Below are 24,159 nucleotides of genomic sequence, written 5' to 3'. Positions count from 1 at the left end.
CCTAGGTCTGAAGACTAGATGTATGTCAGACCAGCCCCTATACAGAATCCAGCCAATCACAATCCAGGCAATTTTCCTTAAGTTCCTCCCACAAAAACTGTAACCCCTTCCGTGCCAGAGTGATGCATTAAGAGGCGTGCCGCAAGCCCAGCCGGTGAGTTTATGCTGTTTCGGCCACATTCATGACCTACGCAGTCTAAAGATACCTTTAGGAGAAGGTATACACACATTTTTTAAGTGAGTACGGAACGATTTTCACCCTCCTTTGTGACAATCACTCATCCCTACGAACAAAAACAAGACAGACTGTACGATCAGTTTTCTTTATGTTCTTCTTTTGAGGGACGTTTGATCCAAGATCAATATTGGATTCGTCATTGAAGGATATTCTACACCAGTGGTTCTCAAACTCGGTCCTCAGGACCCCACACAGTGCATGTTTGGCAGGTAACCCAGCAGGTGCACAGGTGTTTTAATTACTCACTGACACATTTTAAAAGGTCCGCAGGTGGAGCTAATTATTTCACTTGTGATTCTGTGAGGAGACCTGCAAAACATGCACTGTGTGGGGTCCTGAGGACCAAGTTTGAGAACCTGTGTTCTACACCATTGAACAGCGTTGAAAAGAATACCTTGATATACAGGACTACCTCATTTCATTTGGACATAAGTGTGCGCAGAAGCGATCCCCTCATTTGTATTTTTTGTTGTATTTACCAAGATGCCTACTGCAGCATTAGTATATTATTAAACAGCCGCTGAGTACAAAGATGCAGTGGCTGTGTGATCTGCGACCATCTCTAAATCAGGCCCCGGGAATGGAGACTGAGAATATCATCTGGTATGCAGGAATATCAGCTCCAGGTTTAGGCAGTCTGCTGAGGGGCTGTTGCCAAATAAAGTCAGGAGAACATCAGTGTCAGGTGACTAACTTCCACCTTAATGAGTTGAACAAACAGCAGTTATTTTTTTGGAGACCTAAAATGCACAGGCTCCTTACAGTTGCAACCCCACTTATCCACTCTGATGGATGATGGAGATCAGTGATTGCTATTAAGGGTTGGGTATGAGTGACAGGCGGTCACAATACCGACGCTGGGATCACAGCTGTTCGATGGCCAGTGGGGGTGGGGGGTGGAATTAAGCTCCTTGCGGGCTCGCTGCGCTGGCCACAGGTTCTATTTCCACTTTATGGGTGTCGTGGACACCCACGAGTGGGAATAGTCCCTGTTGGTCGGCATGCCAACCGGCGGGATATACAGGGGTTGGGATGACGGCATCGGTATTGTGACCGGCGGTCTCCTGACCGCCAGTCACATAACTGCATCCCGCTACTAATATTCCTGGGAGATCAGTACCGGGAGGTGGTCGAAGTCTTCCTGATGTCAAGCTCTATTAATTGGCTTCCAACTTCTTTCATATTGTTGCTTCTTATTTTCCTCCAGGCTCTACCTCATGACTCAATATTTAATCAGCTTTTGTTGGACTCGCAGATCTGAACCCCCTAAGGGGCCTACCTTTTAAATCTTGACCTCCGTCCTTCAAACTCTCAAATTCAACACCAAGCTCTGGGATCTACATTCTGCTAGCATGAAGCTTTGTTCTTTGACTTCTCCCATGACCCCTATCTGGTACAACCTTCTACTTCCTCCTGGAACTTCGGGCACGAGAATCTGTAACTGGACTCAGGCTGAGTTTTAGTTCCCCGGAAGATTTTTGTGATCAGGATCAATGGTTATCCCTGCCCGATCAGCAACAAAAAACCTCATCCCAGGTACTTAATCCCTTTGAATTTCTTTAAATCCGCAATTTTTTGCTCTCTCTAACTTCAGTCTCTGTCCTCCGTGCCCTTACCCCTTTTGAGAGTTTGTGTAGGCACAGCCCTTTATCCAAGGGCTTGATCTCTCAAATATACGCCTTTCTTTTAGATGCAACCCTACTTTCTCTTAGACCCCACGAGATTGCCTGGGTACGGGCTCTCGGCCCTCCTCCAGATGATGAGGCTTGGGAAGACATGAGGCTGGGGATTGCTAAAAGCTCTATTGCTACCAAAATCAAAGAAACTGCATCTAAAGTTTATTTTTGCTGGTATTACACCTCTGATAGACTTAATAAAATGTTCCCATCCTCTTCCCCTGGTTGTTGGTGGAATTGTGGCTACAGGGGTACTATGGCCCATATATGGTGGACCTCCGAATATTGTCCTTTTTGGCACTAGATTCATGGACTTCTGAACTCTTTTTGAGGCTCCGGTGGCAAAGGTCACCTGGATATTTTTGTTGTTATCTTCCCCCGGGTCTGAATAAATTCTCCAGAAACTTGACCGAACATAGTTTGGCAGCGACAAAGTCCCTGATTGCTCTGAATTGGAAACAGGCTACTCCCCCACTACTTTCTGCACTTAAAACCCAAATCTGGCATGTTGCGGCCATGGAAGAAATAACTTATTACCTCCACAAGCATGTGGCCATGTTTTTACTCAAGTTTGGGCTCCCTGGCTGCTTACTGGGCATAGATCCTCACCCAGTGTGCCCTAAATATTAGCTTAGTACATGGACCCAAGGGCACCACCTGAGATTCTCCTCCTTTTCTTTCTGTTTCTCCTTCCATATTGTTTTTCTCTCTCTTCTCTTTTTACCAGTGGTCTATGTGTATACATTCTCTAAATTTTGATGAATGATCCCCCCCCCCCCACCCTCCTAATCGTCCCCTCACCTCCATTGATTACTTCACTTTTCTCTTTATCGTTTTTAACTGCTATTATATTTAATATGGCCTGTATTGGGCTTAAGTACCCTGTCTTTCATCTGTGTTTACCCTGACCTTGTTAAATAAAGAATTATATATATATATATGTATATATATATATATATATATATATATATTACTGTCCGCATAACTGTAAATATTTTAATTTTTAAACATGATTGACCCCGATAATATTTTTCAGTAATTATGGCTCATCAATATTTTTGTATTTTAGGGGGCCCTTATCTGAGTATTAATTAGGGGCAATGTGATACATACGTTTAATGTGGCATTTTGTTATGTTCTTCCCGGAAAGATAGACGCTGTCTGAAAGTAGCGTCATCGCAGGGCTGCCTCCAGTATTTTTTCACACTTTTTTTTTTAAAGTAAATTCGTCCAGATCGCTTTTCCCAATAAAATTAAGTGAAATGCGATCTGATTATTAAAAAATGTGAATTAAATGGTTTGGAGCAATTTTTCACGAACAAATGCTCCAAAAGCTCTTTAATACGTTTCAATAAAACTAAAACACCCTTTTCACATTTTTTCATTAAAAATAATATAAATAAACATGTTCCTAAGCCTCAAAATCTCCTTCTATTACTTCTGGCAGCTTTGAGTGGAAAATCGATGGAATCCTGCTGCATTTTCAGGTGAATTTAAGCTTGCTGGAAAACTGTATAAAGGGCCCTACAGACTGGGCGCCCCTCCGCCGAGCTGCCCAATCGCCGATACGGCAGACGGGTGACCCGGCGGCGCGGGGGAGGTGACGGCTCCATAGCAATGCATGCTAATATAGACAATCTCGTCCATATTGGCCTGCATGCATAAGCGACGGGGCCCCAACGGTTAACGAGCGCGGGGCCGCGCATCGTTAATCGTTGGTGCCAACACACTGCACGATATGAATGAGTTCTCGTTCATTAATGAACGAGAACGTTCATATCGTGCAGTGAGATCTGCCAGTGTGTAGGGCCCTTAAGTCAAGGTAGCACTGGAACCACATAGGAACACTTCATCATGTGTTCATATAGGATGTAGTTATGTGACCGGCGGTCAGGAGACCGAATACCGACAGTGAAGGGTTACCTCTTCTGTGCTTTGTAAATATTACTTTTTATATGATCAATTTCCTTATAATAAGTATAGTGTAAAAGTGAATATTTCTACCTCCCTAATGAAGGGTTAAACATGCTATATGAATTGTTATGTGTTTGAATAGACACGTACGCACTCTCTACAAGATGCCTTTGTCTGTTCATATAATATAAGGCTTGTGTGTGTCTTATCTTCAAGGACAATTACATACCAGATCAAAACTGTTACTTCTGTGTGTTACTAAAATATCCTGCATGTAATGTCGTATGCTACTTCTATTTATCCAATCATATGCTTGCACATATTGTATACACCCATGTTTCTTTTCTATATAGTACTCTGTAATTTATTAAATAAACAGTGTGAATTCTTACTGCTTGTGTTGTGCATGTACCTTGTGGCTAAGAGTTTACACTCCAGACGTCTAAGAGGCCATCACATCGAGGGTTAAGGTATAAGGGCAAATCCTTTCAGCTGGGGGCTACGTCCGCGATTCAGTGATCGTCCCTGAATGGTAAAAATAGAGAATTTATTGTCTGTCTTTGCCATACAGGATTGCGGTCATACACTGAAGCTGAATCCGTGTCAGTGTTCCGGGAACACGTGACAAGGTAATATTTAAGTCCGGGACTTAATATTACGAAGTTTTATGTAAAAGCATAAAACAGGTATCAGGGATACCATAGAATCTTTAATGTCTGGGACTTAAAGAATACGTCTGAGAAAGGACCCGGGGTCCAAGCGCAATTCTCCAAAGACGTCAGTATCTGGGATACTTAAAAAAACATAGACCTGGGGTCTATACGTAACGTAGAGAATACCCCGATTTGATCGCCTATATATTTTTGTATGTTGTAGTGAGATAAGTTCTTATATTTGGTCCAGACGGCTGGTAAGTTTTCGTCTGCCAGATATCTTTACTCAAACACTTTTCCTGCTTCCTGTCTAAAACGCTGTATTTTTCTGACATCTTGTACGAAGGTAAGCGTACCCGTCAAAAGATTTCATGTTCTCACTATACAGATAATATTGTGATATTGTCAATGACTAATTAACTGGTTAAGCTGATGCATGTATAAGTAGAGTGTTGTATATTTTAGATAATTTTCTTTTAAAAGTTGTACTGTTGATTTATATTACTGTCTGACAATGGGCTCTAGTCAGAGTAAAGAACTGCATATCCCCCGCCCCTCCCTGGTGAGACATGCAAGATGTATGTTGCCCGTAACTCTACCTCAGAGTATTATTTAGTTAACCCATGGGTGGATAATTTAGCGGGATGGACAGAGAAAGCAGGACAGGACCCATTCCTACGGGAAGGCAGTAATTACCCTTTCTATATGGAGATTTAAGAAAAAATGTCAGTTCCCAACAGCACAGAAGCGAGGCTGCAGAGAGATCCCTCTCGCCTCCCCCCTTTGCATTCCAATGTATCCTGCGCTCAGAGACACAAATCTCTTGGCAGCAGTAACCCTTTCACACTAGATGGGATTGCCTCCAGCTCCACTGCTGGAGGGTGCGTCCACTAGCTCTATCCCTAGCACCAATAACCCAGAGTTTAGATAATAGTAAAACACTGTCCCAAGCCCACTATTACCCTCGATGGCTGTATATCTTATTTGCGCAAAGCTTGCAAAGGACGCAGCTATACACATATGAAGGAAGTCTTTAAAGCCTGTGCTTTTTGCCTGTCGCTGTAGCTTGTAAACAGAAACCTTCATAGTCTGTTACTGCGTTTTGGAAAAGGTTTAAGGACTGCTGGACAGATGACGCTGGCTTACCTTTGCTTAACTCAGAAAGCTTACTCACTTCCCCACTCACTCATAACTATCAGAACCCCAGACGCTTTGACAGACAGAACCAACCCCGCAGTCAGGGAACATTCCAAAGACCCCGCGCACTGACGGGGCCCGGAGGAGGGTATCCCAGCCTTTATTCAACTCTCCCGTCATAGTAAAGATTCACCTCTGCTGCCACTTATTATAAATGGAAGTAAAATTCCCTTTTTAGTGGACAGCGGTGCAACAACCAGTGTTTTGTGTTCTGACCTATGCAGTATCCCCTCTCACCAGAAAAGATAGAAGGTCTCCGCCCCATGATACAGCAATTCTTACAACAGGGTATCTCAGACATATTGTATCACCATACTGTACTCCTGTGAACCCTGTTGCCAAAGCTGATGGTAGTATAAGATTTGTACAGAATCTCAGAGCGATCAATCAGCCAATTGTCCCAATTGCACCAATTGTTCTAGATGTAAACTCACTCATTTCTGCAATCCCTGCAGATGCTGCGTTCTCTGTAATTGATTTGAAGAATGCCTTTTTTTTTTCAGCATACCTGTAGATTCACAGACACAATTACTTTTGCCTTTTCTTTTGAGGGTAAACAACTTACCTGGTGCAGATTATTGACGCACCTGTTGTCTCCAGGCCACATTGAGGCCCTGGCAACCTCACCATGGTTCAGTCCTGCTACAGTATGCAGATGATCTGCTGCTCTGTAGTAAAACTGAGGAGGCCTGCCGAGAGGATGGTGTTTCATTACTAAACTGGCTTTGTGAATGTGGACACAAGGTGTCCAAAATAAAAATGCAATGGTGTAAAAAGCATGTTGATTACTTAGGTTTTGTGCTCACTCAGGGAGAGAGGAAAGTCAGTCCACAACGCATACAGTCTGTATTGGGCCTGGTCACCCCAACTACCCAGAGGGAACTACTGTCCTTCCTGGGTATGGTAAATTACTGCAGACAGTGGATATCTGATTGCTCTTATTATGATAACATTTTGAGACAAGCCACACTGAAGGACAAACCTAAAACTGTACAATGGTCACAAGAAATGTTAACTGCATATGAAAGTTTAAAATGTATGTTGATAAAAAGTCCGGCACTTGGCCTCCCCAGTTATGTGCTACCTTTCCATCTATATGCAAGGGACAATTGTAAAACCATGGCGGGGGTGCTCACACAGTTTCATGGAGGGAAGTTGCGCCCCGTGGCATTTTTTTCCAAAGTCATGCCAGTGTCTGTGCAAGGTATGCCTGCCTGCCTCAGGGCTTTGGCAGCCTGTGCAATGGTTGCAGAAATGGCCACTACCCTCACTTTAGGCCACATCACAGTACTCCACACCACACATGATGTCCTGGCAATACTTAAAGGCTTACACACAGCACATGTCAGCACAACGCCTTAGTGGATATGAAGTACTCCTTTTGAGTAACCCTACCCTTACCATCAAGTACACTGCCAGTTCTTCTGGCCCTGCACCCATTCTCAATACCCTTTTAGGCTTGAAAGGTCCCGAGGATGAACCACCCGACCTACATGACTGTGCTGCTTCTATTGAAGCTGAAACTTCTCCCAGACTTGACATGTCTCCCGTTCCCATACCAGGCGCAGACATAGTTTTTGTTGACGGCTCCTGTAGTAGGCTCAATGACAATACATACCAGGCTGGCTATGCCATTGTCACCCTCCCTGATACTGTGTTGGAAACCCTACCAATACCTTATCAGTCCGCGCAAGCTGCAGAACTCATTGCACTCACTAGAGCATGTCCCTCCCTTTACAACGTCCATCTGCTCACTCAACTTCAAGCTGCTGCGACTAATACTGATCTCTCCGACTGAACTTACCCAATTCTGCAGAAAAAATCCTAAATCAGGATTAATCTGCAAAGAGGGGAAACCCTGTATACCCCAGTCCAGTGCCCCTTTGCTCGTTGCCCAGTGCCGTGGTGTTGGTCACCGTGGTGAAGCCACAACACTCCTCCTACTAACCAATGATTTTTATGTTACTAATGCCAAATCACTTGTGGACCAGTATGATAGCAGATGCATCACTTGCCTCAGGAACAACCCTAATAAAGCTAAACACCAGCATCTTGAATACCCCACAGAAAACTCTAGGTTACTCCCCATTTGAAATACTAATGGGCAGACCCTTTTCCTACACCCTGGGCTAAGAAACCACTAGTAATACAGGAAGGAGATCTAGAACTCATCAGAAAAGAGTATGTCAGGTCCCTGATAACAAAACTGAATGAAATTGAACATGAGGTTGTTTGTAAAAAACCCTTTGAATCCACAGGAATCTACACACCCCTTTAAAGTCGGAGACAGAGTCGTGGTGAAGGTGCTCCCCAGGAACAAGAGCCCAGGAGACTTCACCTATGGTCCAGAGACAGAGGTCGTAGCAGTTACCCGGACAGCAGTCCTGACAGAGGAAAGTCCTACCTGGATCCATGCATCCCGAGTAAAAAAAGGTTCCTAGACCAGACCTAGAGAGGGAAGCAAGTGATTCCAGTGAGGTACGAACCGGGGCAGACAGCCCTGACCTCCCACCTAGCGAAGAAAGAAGAACAGAAGAAGATGAGGAACCTGTCCCCTATCTCTATCCTGGGGACTATCTCGATAGCCCTACTGGCCCTCATTCACCTCACACTATGTGAAGTCGACATCACACAAACAGATGGGGTCCCCACCTTGTGGTACAATTCCTCCAATACACACGTAGCCACATACATCCTTGACTATTTTATGTTCCCTAAACTTGCTGACAACAAACATTTCATACAGCAGAAAAGGAAATCAGGAATGTCTGAGACAGTATATATTTGTGTTACTGACGAATGGTACTATGACATTAGATATTATGGATCTAATTGTAATTCCTGGGAAGCTGTGGGGTGGAATACAGGAACAGATTGGGGATATCGCCCATCAGCTGCCAGAAACAGATATGGTCAACATCTGAACTTACTTCAAAGATTGTCTATTAATTTTGGTTGGAATGGATGAAGTATAGTGCTAACAAACACAATAAAAGCAACTGTTATGTCTGTGGCAAATCTAGGCCCCACCTAGGTACAGTGCCCCTTAATATACCCCTAGAACAGGAAAATTGTTTTTTTTTCAGCCTTTTTAATGACACCAAAACAAATGACAGTATATCCTGGAAACTATACCTGTTATACATCTAACACCACCACAGGGAGAAATTTAAAAAACCTTCCCACCAGGGTATTGTGCAAATAAGCATATTCATACTTGTAACTTTAATTCTTGTAGGCATTATAGTTTATTGTGTAATTCCCTGTGGAAAGAAACTTATTATGTCCAATATCTCAAGAACTGGAGGAACAAGAAAGGAGCCTCACTCAAGAATCATGTCATATAATAATCATGATTCTAAGAGGGGATTGAAGGGTTACCTCTTCTGTGCTTTGTAAATATTACTTTTTATATGATCAATTTCCTTATAATAAGTATAGTGTAAAAGTGAATATTTCTACCTCCCTAATGAAGGGTTAAACATGCTATATGAATTGTTATGTGTTTGAATAGACACGTACGCACTCTCTACAAGATGCCTTTGTCTGTTCATATAATATAAGGCTTGTGTGTGTCTTATCTTCAAGGACAATTACATACCAGATCAAAACTGTTACTTCTGTGTGTTACTAAAATATCCTGCATGTAATGTCGTATGCTACTTCTATTTATCCAATCATATGCTTGCACATATTGTATACACCCATGTTTCTTTTCTATATAGTACTCTGTAATTTATTAAATAAACAGTGTGAATTCTTACTGCTTGTGTTGTGCATGTACCTTGTGGCTAAGAGTTTACACTCCAGACGTCTAAGAGGCCATCACATCGAGGGTTAAGGTATAAGGGCAAATCCTTTCAGACAGCTACATCCCGCCCCCTCTAAATCCCGCTCCCGCCGACATTCTGCTGCTGAGTTACCGCAGTCAGTATTCTGACCGTCAGGATTCCCAGCGCCGGTAAAGCATACCCAACCCGTTCACACAAAAGCCGGCGCTTCAGACAAGTCGGAGACATCAGACAGCACAATCCGTAAATCAACACCCAAATTGGCGCTGTATACCCACTGCGCCAATTGTGAGCATCCCTCTAGCAGCCTCCATTAAAAGGCTCCACCATCTGCCGAAAAGATATTGGTCCATCAGTGAGGGCAGAGCCCAGATCCGTCCGGTTCTAGACTTTGTGGTGCCCGGGGCAAAAGATTCTTTGCCCCCCCCCCCCCCCCTTACCCAATACAAAATTGGGACAGTGCTCTAAAATATACAGGCGTGGCTTCATGGGAAAAGGGCGTGACCACAGAATAGCACCAAATCTTATTACACTGCACAGTGCCACCTGTGCCCCCCATATACCCATGCCCTTTGGTTCCCTATACTCTTGCACTGCACCATTCCCCCATATACCTCTGCACCCCCATATACCTCTGTGCTGCCTCTGTGCCCCCCATACCACTGCTTTTGTGTTCCCTATACCCCTGCCTCTGCACCCCTACAGTGTCCTGGCTGATGTTGGTCACGTTAAGCTGACACACACGCCACCTCTTCGGCCCACTATCTCTCTGTGTGTGAGCTGTATTCCGGGGACAATAAAGCTTTGGGCATTCAACACAACACAGACATGTGCTCCACTCGGGAACTACATCTTCCGTTATCCTCCGTGGGTCAGTCTGAAAAGTGGATCCAGGTCTTCTCCTGGTCAGTTCAGACTGGGGAGAGATAGGCGGGCGAGATAGACTTTGTGGTGGTGGGGAGGCGAGGAGAGCAGACGGCTCCCGGCGCGGCAGGGTGACTGCGGCTGTGCTCTGAAGTCACAGCGCCCCGGACAGTAGCTCTGTTTGCCCGCACCTAGAACCGCCACTATACAGACGTATGCATGAAAACATAAACTGCGCGTGGCATGCACTCTCCGACTCATTTTCATTATTTTCCCCCTTTTGTCATTGTGCACCTTTATGCAGTTAGAAACTACACAATAATTTTTCCAACATTTCCCCTTTTCATTGATTATGTGCTGCACAACACAACACTCCCACACACTGTACCTCGTGGGAAATATTCTGAATGATGTAAAGAGTCAGGGAACACTGCCTGAATATTCTCACTGTATTCACTGTGTTAAATCTGAGTCAGCGCTGTACAGTCAGTGTCATAATGACAAATATTGGTGTAAAGGGCCCTACACACTAGGCGATGTTAGCGATTTTATCGACAAACGATATTATCTATGGTCGTTTTTTTTCACTGGACGATATCGATGGGTGATTTGGACGATATCAGAGTACATACATCTATATCGTCCAAATTGACGTGCATGTATAAACAAGGATAGATCAACGATGAACGATCGTGGGGCTGCTCATCGTTCATCGTTGATGCATACACACTGACCGATATGAACGATTTATCGTTCCTTTTTGTGAACGATATCGTTCATATCAATCATCGTTATCGTCCAAGTGTGTAGGGCCAGTACACCAGAGACAGTAACAATCAGTGGGTAACAAAAAGGTGAGTATAGGGGGTCATTCCGAGTTGTTCGCTCGTTATTTTTTTCTCGCAACGGAGCGATTAGTCGCTAATGCGCATGCGCAATGTCCGCAGTGCGACTGCGCCAAGTAAATTTGCTATGCAGGTAGGTATTTTACTCACGGCATTACGAGGTTTTTTCTTCGTTCTGGTGATCGGAGTGTGATTGACAGGAAGTGGGTGTTTCTGGGCGGAAACAGGCCGTTTTATGGGTGTGTGCGAAAAAACGCTGCCGTTTCTGGGAAAAACGCGGGAGTGGCTGGAGAAACGGAGGAGTGTCTGGGCGAACGCTGGGTGTGTTTGTGACGTCAAACCTGGAACGACAAGCACTGAACTGATCGCACTGGCAGAGTAAGTCTCGAGCTACTCAGAAACTGCACAGAGAAGTCTTTTCGCAATATTGCAAATCTTTCGTTCGCAATTTTGATAAGCTAAGATTCACTCCCAGTAGGCGGCGGCTTAGCGTGTGCAATGCTGCTAAAAGCAGCTTGCGAGCGAACAACTCGGAATGACCCCCAAGGTCTGTTCCTATTTATATCTCAGAATGTAAGCTCTCATGAGCAGGGCCCTCTTCTCTCATGTGCTTTTCCTTATCTTACACAGGGTGATATTCAAGTAGCTGCCGTAATTTACCCCAGGTAATTTACCCGCCCGGAGCTATACAGGTAATTTACCCGCCCGGAGCTATACAGGTAATTTACCCTCCCGGAGCTATACAGGTAATTTACCCGCCCGGAGCTATACAGGTAATTTACCCGCCCGGAGCTATACAGGTAATTTACCCGCCCGGAGTTATTCTCGAAGCTGGCACGCATCAGGGATTTTGTTTCCCCTGCATCAGGAAGGCAAAACCAAATCTGCAATAAGCATGCATTTTGTTCCCAGTCACCAAAACACATAGGTCCGTGGCTTTGCGTGGAACTTACAGTATGTGTTTACGGACAAAGGGGGTCATTCTGAGTTGATCGCTCGCTAGCTACTTTTTGCAGCCGTGCAGACGCATAGTCGCCGCCCACAAGGGAGTGTATTTTCGCTTTGCAAGTGTGCGATACCATGTGCAGCCGAGCTCTGCAAAAACATCTTGTGCAGTTTCTGAGTAGCTCTGAACTTACTCAACCCTTGCGATCACTTCAGTCTTTTTGGTCCCGGAATTGACGTCAGACACCCGCCCTGCAAACACCTGGACACGCCTGCGGTTTTCCAAACACTCCCAGAAAACGGTCAGTTGACACCCATAAACGCCCATTTCCTGTCAATCTCCTTGCGATTGGCTGTGTGAATGGATTCTTCGTAAAATCCATCGCTCAGCAACGATCCGCTGTGTACCTGTACGATGTGCCTGCGCATTGCGGTGCATACGCATGCGCAGTAGTGACCTGATTGCTGCGCTGCAAAAAACGGCAGCGAGGGATCAACTCGGAATGACCCCCAAAAATTGAACATTTTCAAATGGAAAAAACGCGTGCTAATTGAATAGCCTGAAAAAAAACAAAAACGTTTTCAGGTCTAATTGAATACTCCCCCGTAAACTTCCTTCTAGTCTAGGGGTGGGCAAAATACGGCCCGCGGGCCGATGCGGCCCGCAAACCGATCCTGCCCGGCCCACTGCCTCCCACCAGCGAGCAATGACAAGCAGCCCGACCGGCTGAGCTGCTTGTCATTGCTCTGCACTGCAGTACCTCCAAGCTGCCAGCGGCGCCTCTCTCCCCTGCTGTTCCTGCTGCTGCGTTGTAGCAGCCTCATCCAGAGTCCCCAGTGACACAACGGCTGTGTTCAGCCGAGAAGGGGGCGGGGCTACACGGGACCTCAGGGGGCGGAGCTACACGGGACAAGAGCCAGACTGCTACAGATCCATCCTTCCTGCCACTGCCAGCCAGATCAGTAAGTTACTGGGAAAAGTGACAGAGAGAGAGAGAGAGTGTGTGTGTGTGTGTGTGTGTGTGTGTGTGTGTGTGTGTGTGTGTGTGTGTGTGTGTGTGTGTGTGCGCGCGCGCATATATTTGTGTGTGCGGGCAGTGGCGTCAGACTGTTTTTAGGTTTGGGGGAGAGATCTTTAGCTCTCGCTGTACCAACCCCTCCCGTGTTCTTTCACTGTGTCACACCCCCCGTGTTCTGTCACCGTGTCACACATCCGTGTTCTGTCACTGTCACCCCCACCGTGTTCTGTCACTGTCACACACCCCGTGTTCTGTCACCGTGTCACACATCCGTGTTCTGTCACCGCCACCCCCCCTCCCCGTGTTCTGTCACCGTGTCACCCCCAACGTGTTCTGTCACCGTGTCACACACCCGTGTTCTGTCACCGTGTCACACCCCCCATGTTCTGTCACTGTGTCACACCCCCTGTGTTCTGTCACCCCCACCGTGTTCTGTCACTGTGTCACCCCCACCGTGTTCTGTCACCGTGTCACACCCCCGTGTTCTGTCACCGTGTCACACACCCCATGTTCTGTCACTGTGTCACCCCCACCATGTTCTGTCACCGTGTCACACCCCCGTGTACTGTCACCGTGTCACACATCCGTGTTCTGTCACCGTCACCCCCCCTCCCTGTGTTCTGTCACTGTGTCACACCCCCCATGTTCTGTCACTGTGTCACACACCCGTGTTCTGTCACTGTCACCCCTCCCTCCCCGTGTTCTGTCACCGTGTCACCCCCACCGTGTTCTGTCACCGTGTCACCCCCACCGTGTTCTGTCACCGTGTCACACACCCGTGTTCTGTCACCGTGTCACACCCCCCATGTTCTGTCACCGTGTCACCCCTACCGTGTTCTGTCACTGTGTCACACTCCCCGTGTTCTGTCACCCCCACCGTGTTCTGTCACTGTGTCACCCCCACCGTGTTCTGTCACTGTGTCACACCCCCCGTGTTCTGTCACCCCCACCGTGTTCTGTCACTGTGTCACACACCCCGTGTTCTGTCACCGTGTCACACCTTTCCCCAGGGGCCATAAGACACTGGATAATTTGCTTGCTGCACAATAATTATCCTAAATAAAATGTTTATGTGTAAAAAGGCTCTCTACCTGCCGTAATGTGTGTAAAAGGGGCTCTACCTGGTGTAATGTGCGTAAGTGGCGCTGTGTGGCGCAATTTGAATAATGGAGACTATTGTGCAGCCTAATATGAATCTGTATTATTTTTTGCCCACACCCCTTCCACATGAAGCCACGTCCCTATATTTTTGGCAAGTGGGGCGAGCTGCTATTTTGTATGTGGCCCTCGGATACTGACAGGAAATGTCAAGTGGCCCCTCAGCTGAAATAATTGCCCACCCCTGTTCTAGTCCATACTGCCTACCATGGCACCTACAGTAACCCTCAATTTCTGCCACCCCATTGCTTATCTCAGTGTCCTGCCCCCTGATGCTACAACTTCTCCTACATTGTCTTGTACTGTAAGTCGCTGTTTATGTACTTTGTTAGGCGCTGCGGAACCCTTGTGGGGCCATATAAATAAACCATAATAATACATGTACAGTATTTACTGATTAAGCAGTAGACTTATTTCAAAGTTACAGATACCAGGGAATATTGATGTAGTGATTGATTATCAGAACCCTGTTGCAGGTATTACATGACTTCTCAGCATTCTCACGCCAGTACAGTTTATATGACCATTAACTGTATTTTATATGGCTGTAAACAAATTCTATTGACTTGTTTATGTCTGTGTTATATACTGAGCACCCTATCCTATGTTTCCCAAACGCAATGATTGTTTCATAGATCACTGCAGCGGCGTCACTAGGGCTGGTGTCACCCACTGCGCACTGGAGGGGGCGTGGCTCTTGTGTATTACAACGACTGGTGTGATTCCACTTTGCATATGATACAACCCTAACCAGATTAGGGAGAAGAAGCAATTATTATTATTATTGTTATTATTATTATTATTATTATTATTATTATTATTATCTTTTGTTGTTTTTATTTGTAATATGACACAAAGTGTATGTAGCACTGTACAAAGATACACATAGACAATAATAACAGGGTATCAGAGCATAAATACAATATGCATAATCCAACAGCAGATCAAACATAGGTACACAGCATACATGAGCACACCATAGACTGGTAGGGCAGAAACAGGGGCCGGGATAGGGCCACTCACTGCAACTAGCGGTAGCCTTGTGTAATTATTTATTTATTTATTTATTTATTTGTTAATAACGTAACAATGAACTAGTGATGGGCGGATTCGGTTTTACTCGGTTTTACTCGGTTCTCAAAACGGCATCTTATTGGCTATCCAAAACATGTGACATCCGTGAGCCAATAAGATGCCGTTTTGAGAACCGAGTAAAACCGAATCCGCTCATCACTAGAATGAACTGAACGTTTGCTGTCTGTTCTCTCTACTATGCACAAGGTTCCTGTACGGAGCTTATTCAGCAGAAGCCACCAATCTACGCCCCTTGCCTCCACCTACCTTCTGGTTATCTCTGGCCGGCCAAGAGTAGACAGTATTAATACATATAGGCATAACTATATTATTTCTGTATATAGCGCAGACATATTCTGCAGCGCTGTACAGAAAATACTTGGCCATTCACATACAGTGCATCCGGAAAGTATTCACATTGCTTCACATTTTGTTACGTTACAGTCTTATTCCAAAATGGAATCCATTCATTTTTCCCCCTCAAAATTCTCCACACAATACCCCATAATGACAACATGAAAAGTTTTTTTTTAAGATTGTTGCAAATGTATTAAATATAAAAAACTAGGAAATCACATGTACATAAGTATTCACAGCCTTTGCCATGAAGCTCAAAATTGAGCTCAGGTGCATCCTGTTTCCACTGATTATCCTTGAGATGTTCCTACAGCTTATTTGGAGTCCACCAGTGGTAAATTCAGTTGATTGGACATGATTTGGAAAGGCACACGCCTGTCTATAAAAGGGCCCACACTTGACAGTTCATGTCTGAGCACAAATCAAGCATGAAGTCAAAGGAATTGTCTGTAGACCTCAGAGACAGGATTGTCTTGAGGCACAAATCTGGGGAAGGGTACAGAAAGATATCTGCTGCTTTGAAGGTCCCAATGAGCACAGTGGCCTCCATCATCTGTAAATGGAAGAAGTTTGGAACCACCAGGACTCTTCCTAGAGCTGGCCGGCCGTCTAAACTGAGCGATCAGGGGAGAAGGGCCCCAGTCAGGGAGGTGACCAAGAACCCGATGGTCACTCTGTCAGAGCTACAGCATTCCTCTGTGGAGAGAGGAGAACCTTCCAGAAGGACAACCATCTCTGCAGCAATCCACCAATCAGGTCTGTATGGTAGAGTGGCCAGACAGAAAGCCACTCCTTAATAAAAAAGCACAAGGCAGCCCGTCAGGAGTTTGCCAAAATGCACCTGAAGGACTCTCAGACCATGAGTAACAAAATTCTCTGGTCTGATGAGACAAAGATTGAACTCTTTGGCGTGAATGCCAGGCATCATGTTTGGAGGAAACCAGGCACCGCTCATCACCAGGCCAATATCATCCCTACGAGTGAGGCAGGGTGGTGGCAGCATCATGCTGTGGGGATGTTTTTCAGTGGCAGAAACTGGGAGACTAGTCAGGATAGAGAGAAAGATGAATGCAATGTACAGAGACATCCTGGATGAAAACCTGCTCCAGAGCGCTCTTGACCTCATACTGGGGCGACGGTTCATCTTTCAGCAGGACAACGACCCTAAGCACACAGCCAAGATATCAAAGGAGTGGCTTCAGGACAACTCTGTGAATGTCATTGAGTGGCCTAGCCAGAGCCCAGACTTAAATATGATTGAACATCTTTGGAGAGAGTGAAAATGGCTGTGCACCGACGCTTCCCATCCAACCTGATAGAGCTTGAGAGGTGCTGCAAAGAGGAATGGGCGAAACTGCCCAAAGATAGGTGTGCCAAGCTTGTGGCATCATATTCAAAAACACTTGAGGCTGTAATTGCTGCCAAAAGGTGCATCAACAAAGTACTGAGCAAAGGCTGTGAATACTTAGTACATGTGATTTCTTAGTTTTTTATTTTTAATACATTTGCAAAAATCTAAAAAAAAAACGTTTTTTTTTTTTCACGTTGTCATTATGGGGTATTGTGTGTAGAATTTTAAGGGGAAAAATGAATTTATTCCATTTTGGAATAAGGCTGTAACCTGTAACATAACAAAATGTGGAAAAAGTGAAGTGCTGGGAATACTTACCGGATGCACTATAAGTCCCTGCCCCAAAAACACTTACACACTAGGGATAGATTTTTGTAGGGAGCCAATAAGCCTATTGGTATATTTTTGGATTGTGGGGGAGAGGCTGGTGTGCGCCCGGGGGAGGCCCACGTGGGCACGGGGAAAATAATAGGATTTTAGTACCTACCGGTAAATCCTTTTCTCTTAGTCCGTAGAGGATGCTGGGGACTCCAAAAGGACCATGGGGTATAGACGGATCCGCAGGAGCTTGGGCACACTATAAAGACTTAAGACTGGGTGTGAACTGGCTCCTCCCTCTATGCCCCTCCTCCAGACCGCAGTTAGAAAACTGTGCCCAGGAGAGATGGACATTTCGAGGAAAGAATTTATTGTTATAAACACGGCGAGTGTCATACCAGCTCACACCTCAAACACACCGTAGAGCGTGGCATTCAGTAGAATACCAGCCCACGGCATGAACACAACACAGCCACATGCTGAGAGAATATGTAACATAAACCATGTGTCCACAAAAGCAAAAATAAGACCCCGCATATCATGGCATGAACAATAGTAGCAACCACCTGACAGAAAAGACACACCACCAGGGTGTAACCAAAAGCAATAACTGCAGATACAGTACGCACTGGGACGGGCGTCCAGCATCCTCTACGGACTAAGAGAAAAGGATTTACCGGTAGGTACTAAAATCCTATTTTCTCATACGTCCTAGAGGATACTGGGGACTCCAAAAGGACCATGGGGATTATACCAAAGCTCCAAAACGGGCGGGAGAGTGCGGACGACTCTGCAGCACCGAATAAGCAAACAAAGGGTCCCCAAAAATCAGGGTATCAAACTTGTAGAGCATAGCAAAAGCGTTTGATACTGACCAAGAATCCGCTCGGCAAAGTTGAACCGCCGAGACCCCTCGGGTATCCGCCCAAGAAAAACCCATCTTCCCAAAAGAATGGACCTCCACCGATTTCGGTGACGGCAATCCAGCCGTAGAACAAACATGGCAAACCACATCACAGATTCAGCGTGTAACAGACATCATAACGCAGTCTCCCAAACCATGCTGGGAACATACCAGACAAACATAGCCTCTGTTCCTCCAAACTGAGCCAAATTGGCGACCTACATACTCAAAACCCTGGCTCGATCGAAGGAATTTGAATCAGCTAATGCCTAAGTAACCACCGACATCAAAATAGGCCGATTTCTGCGAAACCCAGAAACCACTCTTGGTAGAACTACCAACCAAGTACTCAATTCCTCTCTATCCACCTGAAAGATCAAACAAGGCTCTTGTGAGACAAAACCACGAATACGGACACCCGCCTTGCGGACGTCAAAGCTAATAGCATGACCACTTTCCAAGAGAGAAAATTTGTAAAGAAACTTATTAGGCTTGCATCCACGCCAGCTTGTAAAGTATGGATAAGCACGACCTAGCTGAAAACTTCCATAGGAGTCTCCCTGGATACACACCGAGACACATAATTACTCCAACTACGGTGGTAACGTTTTGCCGTTAGTTCTTTCCTAGCCTGAAGAATTGAGGAAACGACTTCACTGGGAACCCCCGTTCGGCCTAGGATATGGCATTCAACCGCCCCGCCGTCAGACGCAGCCGCGGTAAGTCATGATACACGCCCTGAACTTGTTGTAACATTACCTCACTTAGAGGAAGAGGGCAGTAATCTTCTATGAGTAAACCATGAAACCTGGATAGCCAACCCTCGCTGGCTAGACCGGAATCAAGAGGACCACCGGAACCTTTGATCATCTTACACTTACCACCGTCAGAAAAGTGAAAGCGGAGAGGCCTTTTAGAGCGACTAAAAACACCCACGGTGTCACGAGGATGTCGACTGCTATATCTTGAGTGTCCCCTGACATGGGACAATCTCCCTGAGGCCTCTCGATGAGGCGAGACGCCAACATGTCCAATTGCGACACTCCTCAAAGACTTGTCACGTCTGGGAAAGCTTCTTGATGAAGACTTCATTTTTTTTTTTATTTTTTTTTTCCCGGCTGGGTATCGCGTCCGCAGAGGAAATCTATTTCTCCGTCGTTTACCTCCGGACGAAGACTGCTAATATAGCGTTTACCAGACACCAGACTTCCCACTCAACTGCAAACTGTGCATCTTCCGCCATTGCCGCTTTGCTCCTTGTTCCGCCATATCGGCTTACTTACGCCACTGCTGACAAGTCGTCTGGCAGAACCAACACGGGTAGACACGAAGAATACGTTCGTCGAAAATAGCTCTTAATTCAAGAAAGCTTATAGCAGACAAGTTTCCCAACTTGACCTTATCCGCAGGAAATACGTCCCCTGCAAAGGACTGCTCCCCAGCTTTGGAGATCTGTATGCACGGACACCAGGATCTAAACCTTGATCCCGAACCTTCATTCCTCTAGAAGGAGAAAACAGAGTAGACACCACAGGAGCGATGTCCTGGCCGTTAGGATTATATTCCGGTGCATGCGCAGGTGAGACCTGGACCACATTTCCCACTGGTCCCTTGAAAACCACTCTGGTATAAGACCTGCTCACCGAATAAGACCTCTTAGATCGCACCCATCTGTTTTATTAACGGAACATATTGAAGAGGTGACACAGCAAAGCCGATCCAACTCTGGATCCTCAGACACACCGAACCTTAACCGGTCAGCATCTACTCTGAAAACCACTTTCGACATTTGCGTCGTTGGGAACAACAGCCAAACCCTGTGTCGAAGAACAGTCAGAGAGAAACAACGATTTGCACCTTTATACAAGGACAACCATACAATGTCCTGAACCTGACACACCTCCGTATGGTGTCACGTACGACCTCCCCTTCCAGAGGGGAACGGCAAGATCTATTAGAAAAAACAGTAAGGGGAAACAACCGTAACTCAGAATGTCCCCCTTTTGATTCTATAAATAACTCACAGGTCCTAGTCTATTCCTGGACTAACTGAAAATTAGTAGACCAGTGGTCACCGGAGTGGGGACCAGCCAGATAGACTCAGCGGATGGATGTAGTGGAAACAGAAAACGACATCCACTTCTGCGAACCAAACAAGGCTGCAGAACACTTACCTTTTCACCTTCCACTGTCTGCACAGAAAAAGGAAAAAAGAACGGTATCGAACCGGAAAAAACGACTGCATCCCACAAACGAATGCATCACCAACCATCGTGAAGGAGGCTAACTCACGAAATTAGACTTACCAGAGGAATCCGCCGAGATTGACTGAACAGAGGGCACACCCACAGTTGTACATCTCCCTCCAGCTTTTCCCTGGTACCTCCTCCGCATGTTTCCGGTCACACCTCCCGCTGTCACGAGGCAGCCTGCTGTATTGGTACAAGGTAGAACAAACATAGGCAAGGCTACCCACTCTGAGTAGGGTAATACCATTGGCTGCTTACCCTAAAACAACACTTTCTCAAGTGCAAACAGAGCAAATAAGGTTAAAATATAGAAATAAAAATTTCACTTAGCTGCCTGTGGGGGTCATTCCGAGTTGTTCGCTCTGTAAATTTCTTCGCATTGCATCGATTTTCCGCTTAGTGCGCATGCGCAATGTTCGCACTGCGACTGCGCCAAGTAAATTTGCTATGCAGTTAGGAATTTTACTCATGGTTTTTTCTTCGTTCTGGTGATCGTAATGTGATTGACAGGAAGTGGGTGTTTCTGGGCGGAAACAGGCCGTTTTATGGGCGTGTGGGAAAAAACGCTACAGTTTCTGGGAAAAACGCGGGAGTGGCTGGAGAAACGGAGGAGTGTCTGGATGAACGCTGGGTGTGTTTGTGACGTCAAACCAGGAACGACAAGCACTGAACTGATCGCACTGGCAGAGTAAGTCTCGAGCTACTCGGAAACTGCACAGAGATGTCTTTTCGCAATATTGCGAATCTTTCGTTCGCAATTTTAAGAAGCTAAGATTCACTCCCAGTAGGCGGCGGCTTAGCGTGTGTAAAGCTGCTAAAAGCAGCTTGCGAGCGAACAACTCGGAATGAGGGCCTGTGTATGCTCTTTTGCGACCGGGCTCTGCGTCGACCAGGAGTTGACTGTCATAATTTTCTCTCTGCGTTGTGAAGAGATTAATATTCGGACTCCTCGAGAGGATCGAAAACCAACTCGTCACGGCCCATCTAGAGCTTAATCAACAGAGCGACCAGCACATGATAAGAATACCATTATTTCAGCATTCATGGATATACATCATGTAATACACAATAAAACACATACCTCGTACCCATGCGTATATAAAATATAGCTACATATACACACATATAGATATAACCTATACGCAAGTGGATTGCCCAGACCTATCAGGTCCCTTATGAGAATAATGTGTTGTTAACGTGTATGACCATGTACCGACATGCCCCCGATGTGGATCTAGCAGGAACGTTAAGGTCGACCGAAACCTAGTAAATGTCGACCGCAGGAATATAAGCGGGCAAACTTAATAAGAATACTCTTGGAACCCCGAGGGGTCTGAGGGAAACATACCAAACCATTTTGATACCACTCCCCCTACATATACCTATAAATATACATATACCTACAGGTACCAGGCAATAACAGCCAGATAATTTTTATTATTATTTTTTTTTCCATCCTGCAAATATCGTTGATGCCGACAGGGCATCCACCCACGACAGTATCTTCCTTTTACTGTTTCAGGCATACAAACATCATTCTGCTAAAATTTAATCTCCCCAATCAAGCATCGCCATGCATCGGCGAAGCCGACAGTTTACCCCACAGCAGTTCGACAAAGCCCCCACATCTGCCGACATATGTCGACCAAGCGATAGCGGGTAAATGAGCAGGGAAACAGGGAAATCATGTCTTACTACAAGGAATATGCGACCATTCTCAAACTTAATGCTATATGACACCTTGTCCCCCCTCCATCTTACTGCACTGCAAGTCCTGGCGGGGACTTTTAAGAAAATGGCGCCGACTCCCTTGAGGAGACTAAGCTCCTCCCCTTCCCGGTGCTCCCCAGCCCCTTAACAATAATACTAGCTGGCTACGTATATAGTGTAGAACACTATATACTTATAGAAAAGTGTCTTTCAGGGCGCCCCTTGCTCCCTGCACCCAGGTAACACGGTGGTGTGTGGGAGCATCGGCGCCGGGACCACCACTATGACTGGCGGTATCGGCGGCGGGGAGAAAAGTGCACGCAGTGCACTAACGCTCGCTGACGGGGGTCCGGGGCACGGAACCCCCGGCCGCGCCAACCTTATTGCCTTATTGCCCGCAATAAATGTCAGAGTGTTCTTCCCCCCGCGCCCCGTAGCCGCGGGGACAAGCGGCGGGGAAGAGAAGGCGTGCCGAGCACTAACATGCGTCGGCGGGGGTCCGGGACACGGAGCCCCCGGCAGCGCCTCTCATGTTTAATGTGCCGCTCAGGACGCTCCCTCCCCGGCGCCCTGCACCCGTCGGAGCCAGCGGCGGGGGAGAGAAGCACACAGTGCGCTAACACGCGCTGATGGGGGTCCGGGACACGGAGCCCCCGGCAGCGCCAAACCAAACCCCTTGTAAGGAAATTTGCTGCTCAAGGCGCTCCCCCCCCAGCGCCCTGCATCCGTGGATGCCGGCGACGGGGGAGTCAACGGCGCGTAGCGCGCACTACCAAGCTGGCGGGGGAATGAGACACGGTGCCCCAGCACCGAACACGTTTTTAAGCCAGACTAATTAAAAACAACAGTAACCTGCCGCCCAGGGCGCTCCCCCCCCAGCGCCCTGCACCCTGTGAGTGCTGTTGTGTGGGAGCATGGAGCGCAGCGCGACCGCTGTACCTCAGTTACTGAAGTCTTCTGCCGTCACTGAAGTCTTCTGTTTTTCTAATACTCACCCGGCTTCTTTCTTCTGGCTTCTGTGAGGGGTTGACGGCGTGGCTCCAAGCAGCTAGGCGAACCAAGTGATCGAACCCTCTGGAGCTAATGGTGTCCAGTAGCCGAGAAGCAGAGCCTTGAAACTCACAGAAGTAGGTCTGCTTCTCTCCCCTCACTCCCACGCTGCAGGGATCCTGTAGCCAGCAGGTCTCCCTGAAAATAAAAAACATAACATAAAGTCTTTCAGAGAAACTCAGTAGAGCTCCCCTAGTGTGTGTCCAGTCACTCCTGGGCACAAAGTCTAACTGAGGTCTGGAGGAGGGGCATAGAGGGAGGAGCCAGTTCACACCCAGTCTTAAGTCTTTATAGTGTGCCCAAGCTCCTGCGGATCTGTCTATACCCCATGGTCCTTTTGGAGTCCCCAGCATCCTCTAGGACGTATGAGAAATACAAGCTCCACGTGGTTAGGGCTATGTTGGGAATTGAGACCATGGCTTGGTTGCTTCAAGGCAGGGATGCTAACCACTACACCGTCCGTGCTGCCCCACGGCAATATAATTTTTGGCTTACCAATTTGTGCTATTACAACAGATTACACCAATATGTACTGTTAATTGAAAAACAATAGCACAGCAAGAAGCCGCAGCAAGTAATATCAATTCAGATACGCCTCATAAAAAGATATGTTAAAAAAATAAATTACAATTTCATGCCTGTGAATGTCATACCATGTTATTCCAGAAGAGGTCACTGTGGAGTTACTGGAGTAAGAAACATGTTCCTATACTTTCAGACCATTATGATTACTGTATATCTACTGTATACTGTATAGCACCAGCAATGTATGCTGTCATTCGTAGCAGTTTTTATCCCATTAGAGCTTACAGTCTAAGGGGTCTATTTACTAAGCCTTGGCTGGAG

This window comes from Pseudophryne corroboree, chromosome 4 (genome assembly GCF_028390025.1).
Source record: "Pseudophryne corroboree isolate aPseCor3 chromosome 4, aPseCor3.hap2, whole genome shotgun sequence".
NCBI classification, from domain to species: Eukaryota; Metazoa; Chordata; class Amphibia; order Anura; family Myobatrachidae; genus Pseudophryne; species Pseudophryne corroboree.
This window is presented reverse-complemented; position numbering follows the sequence as displayed.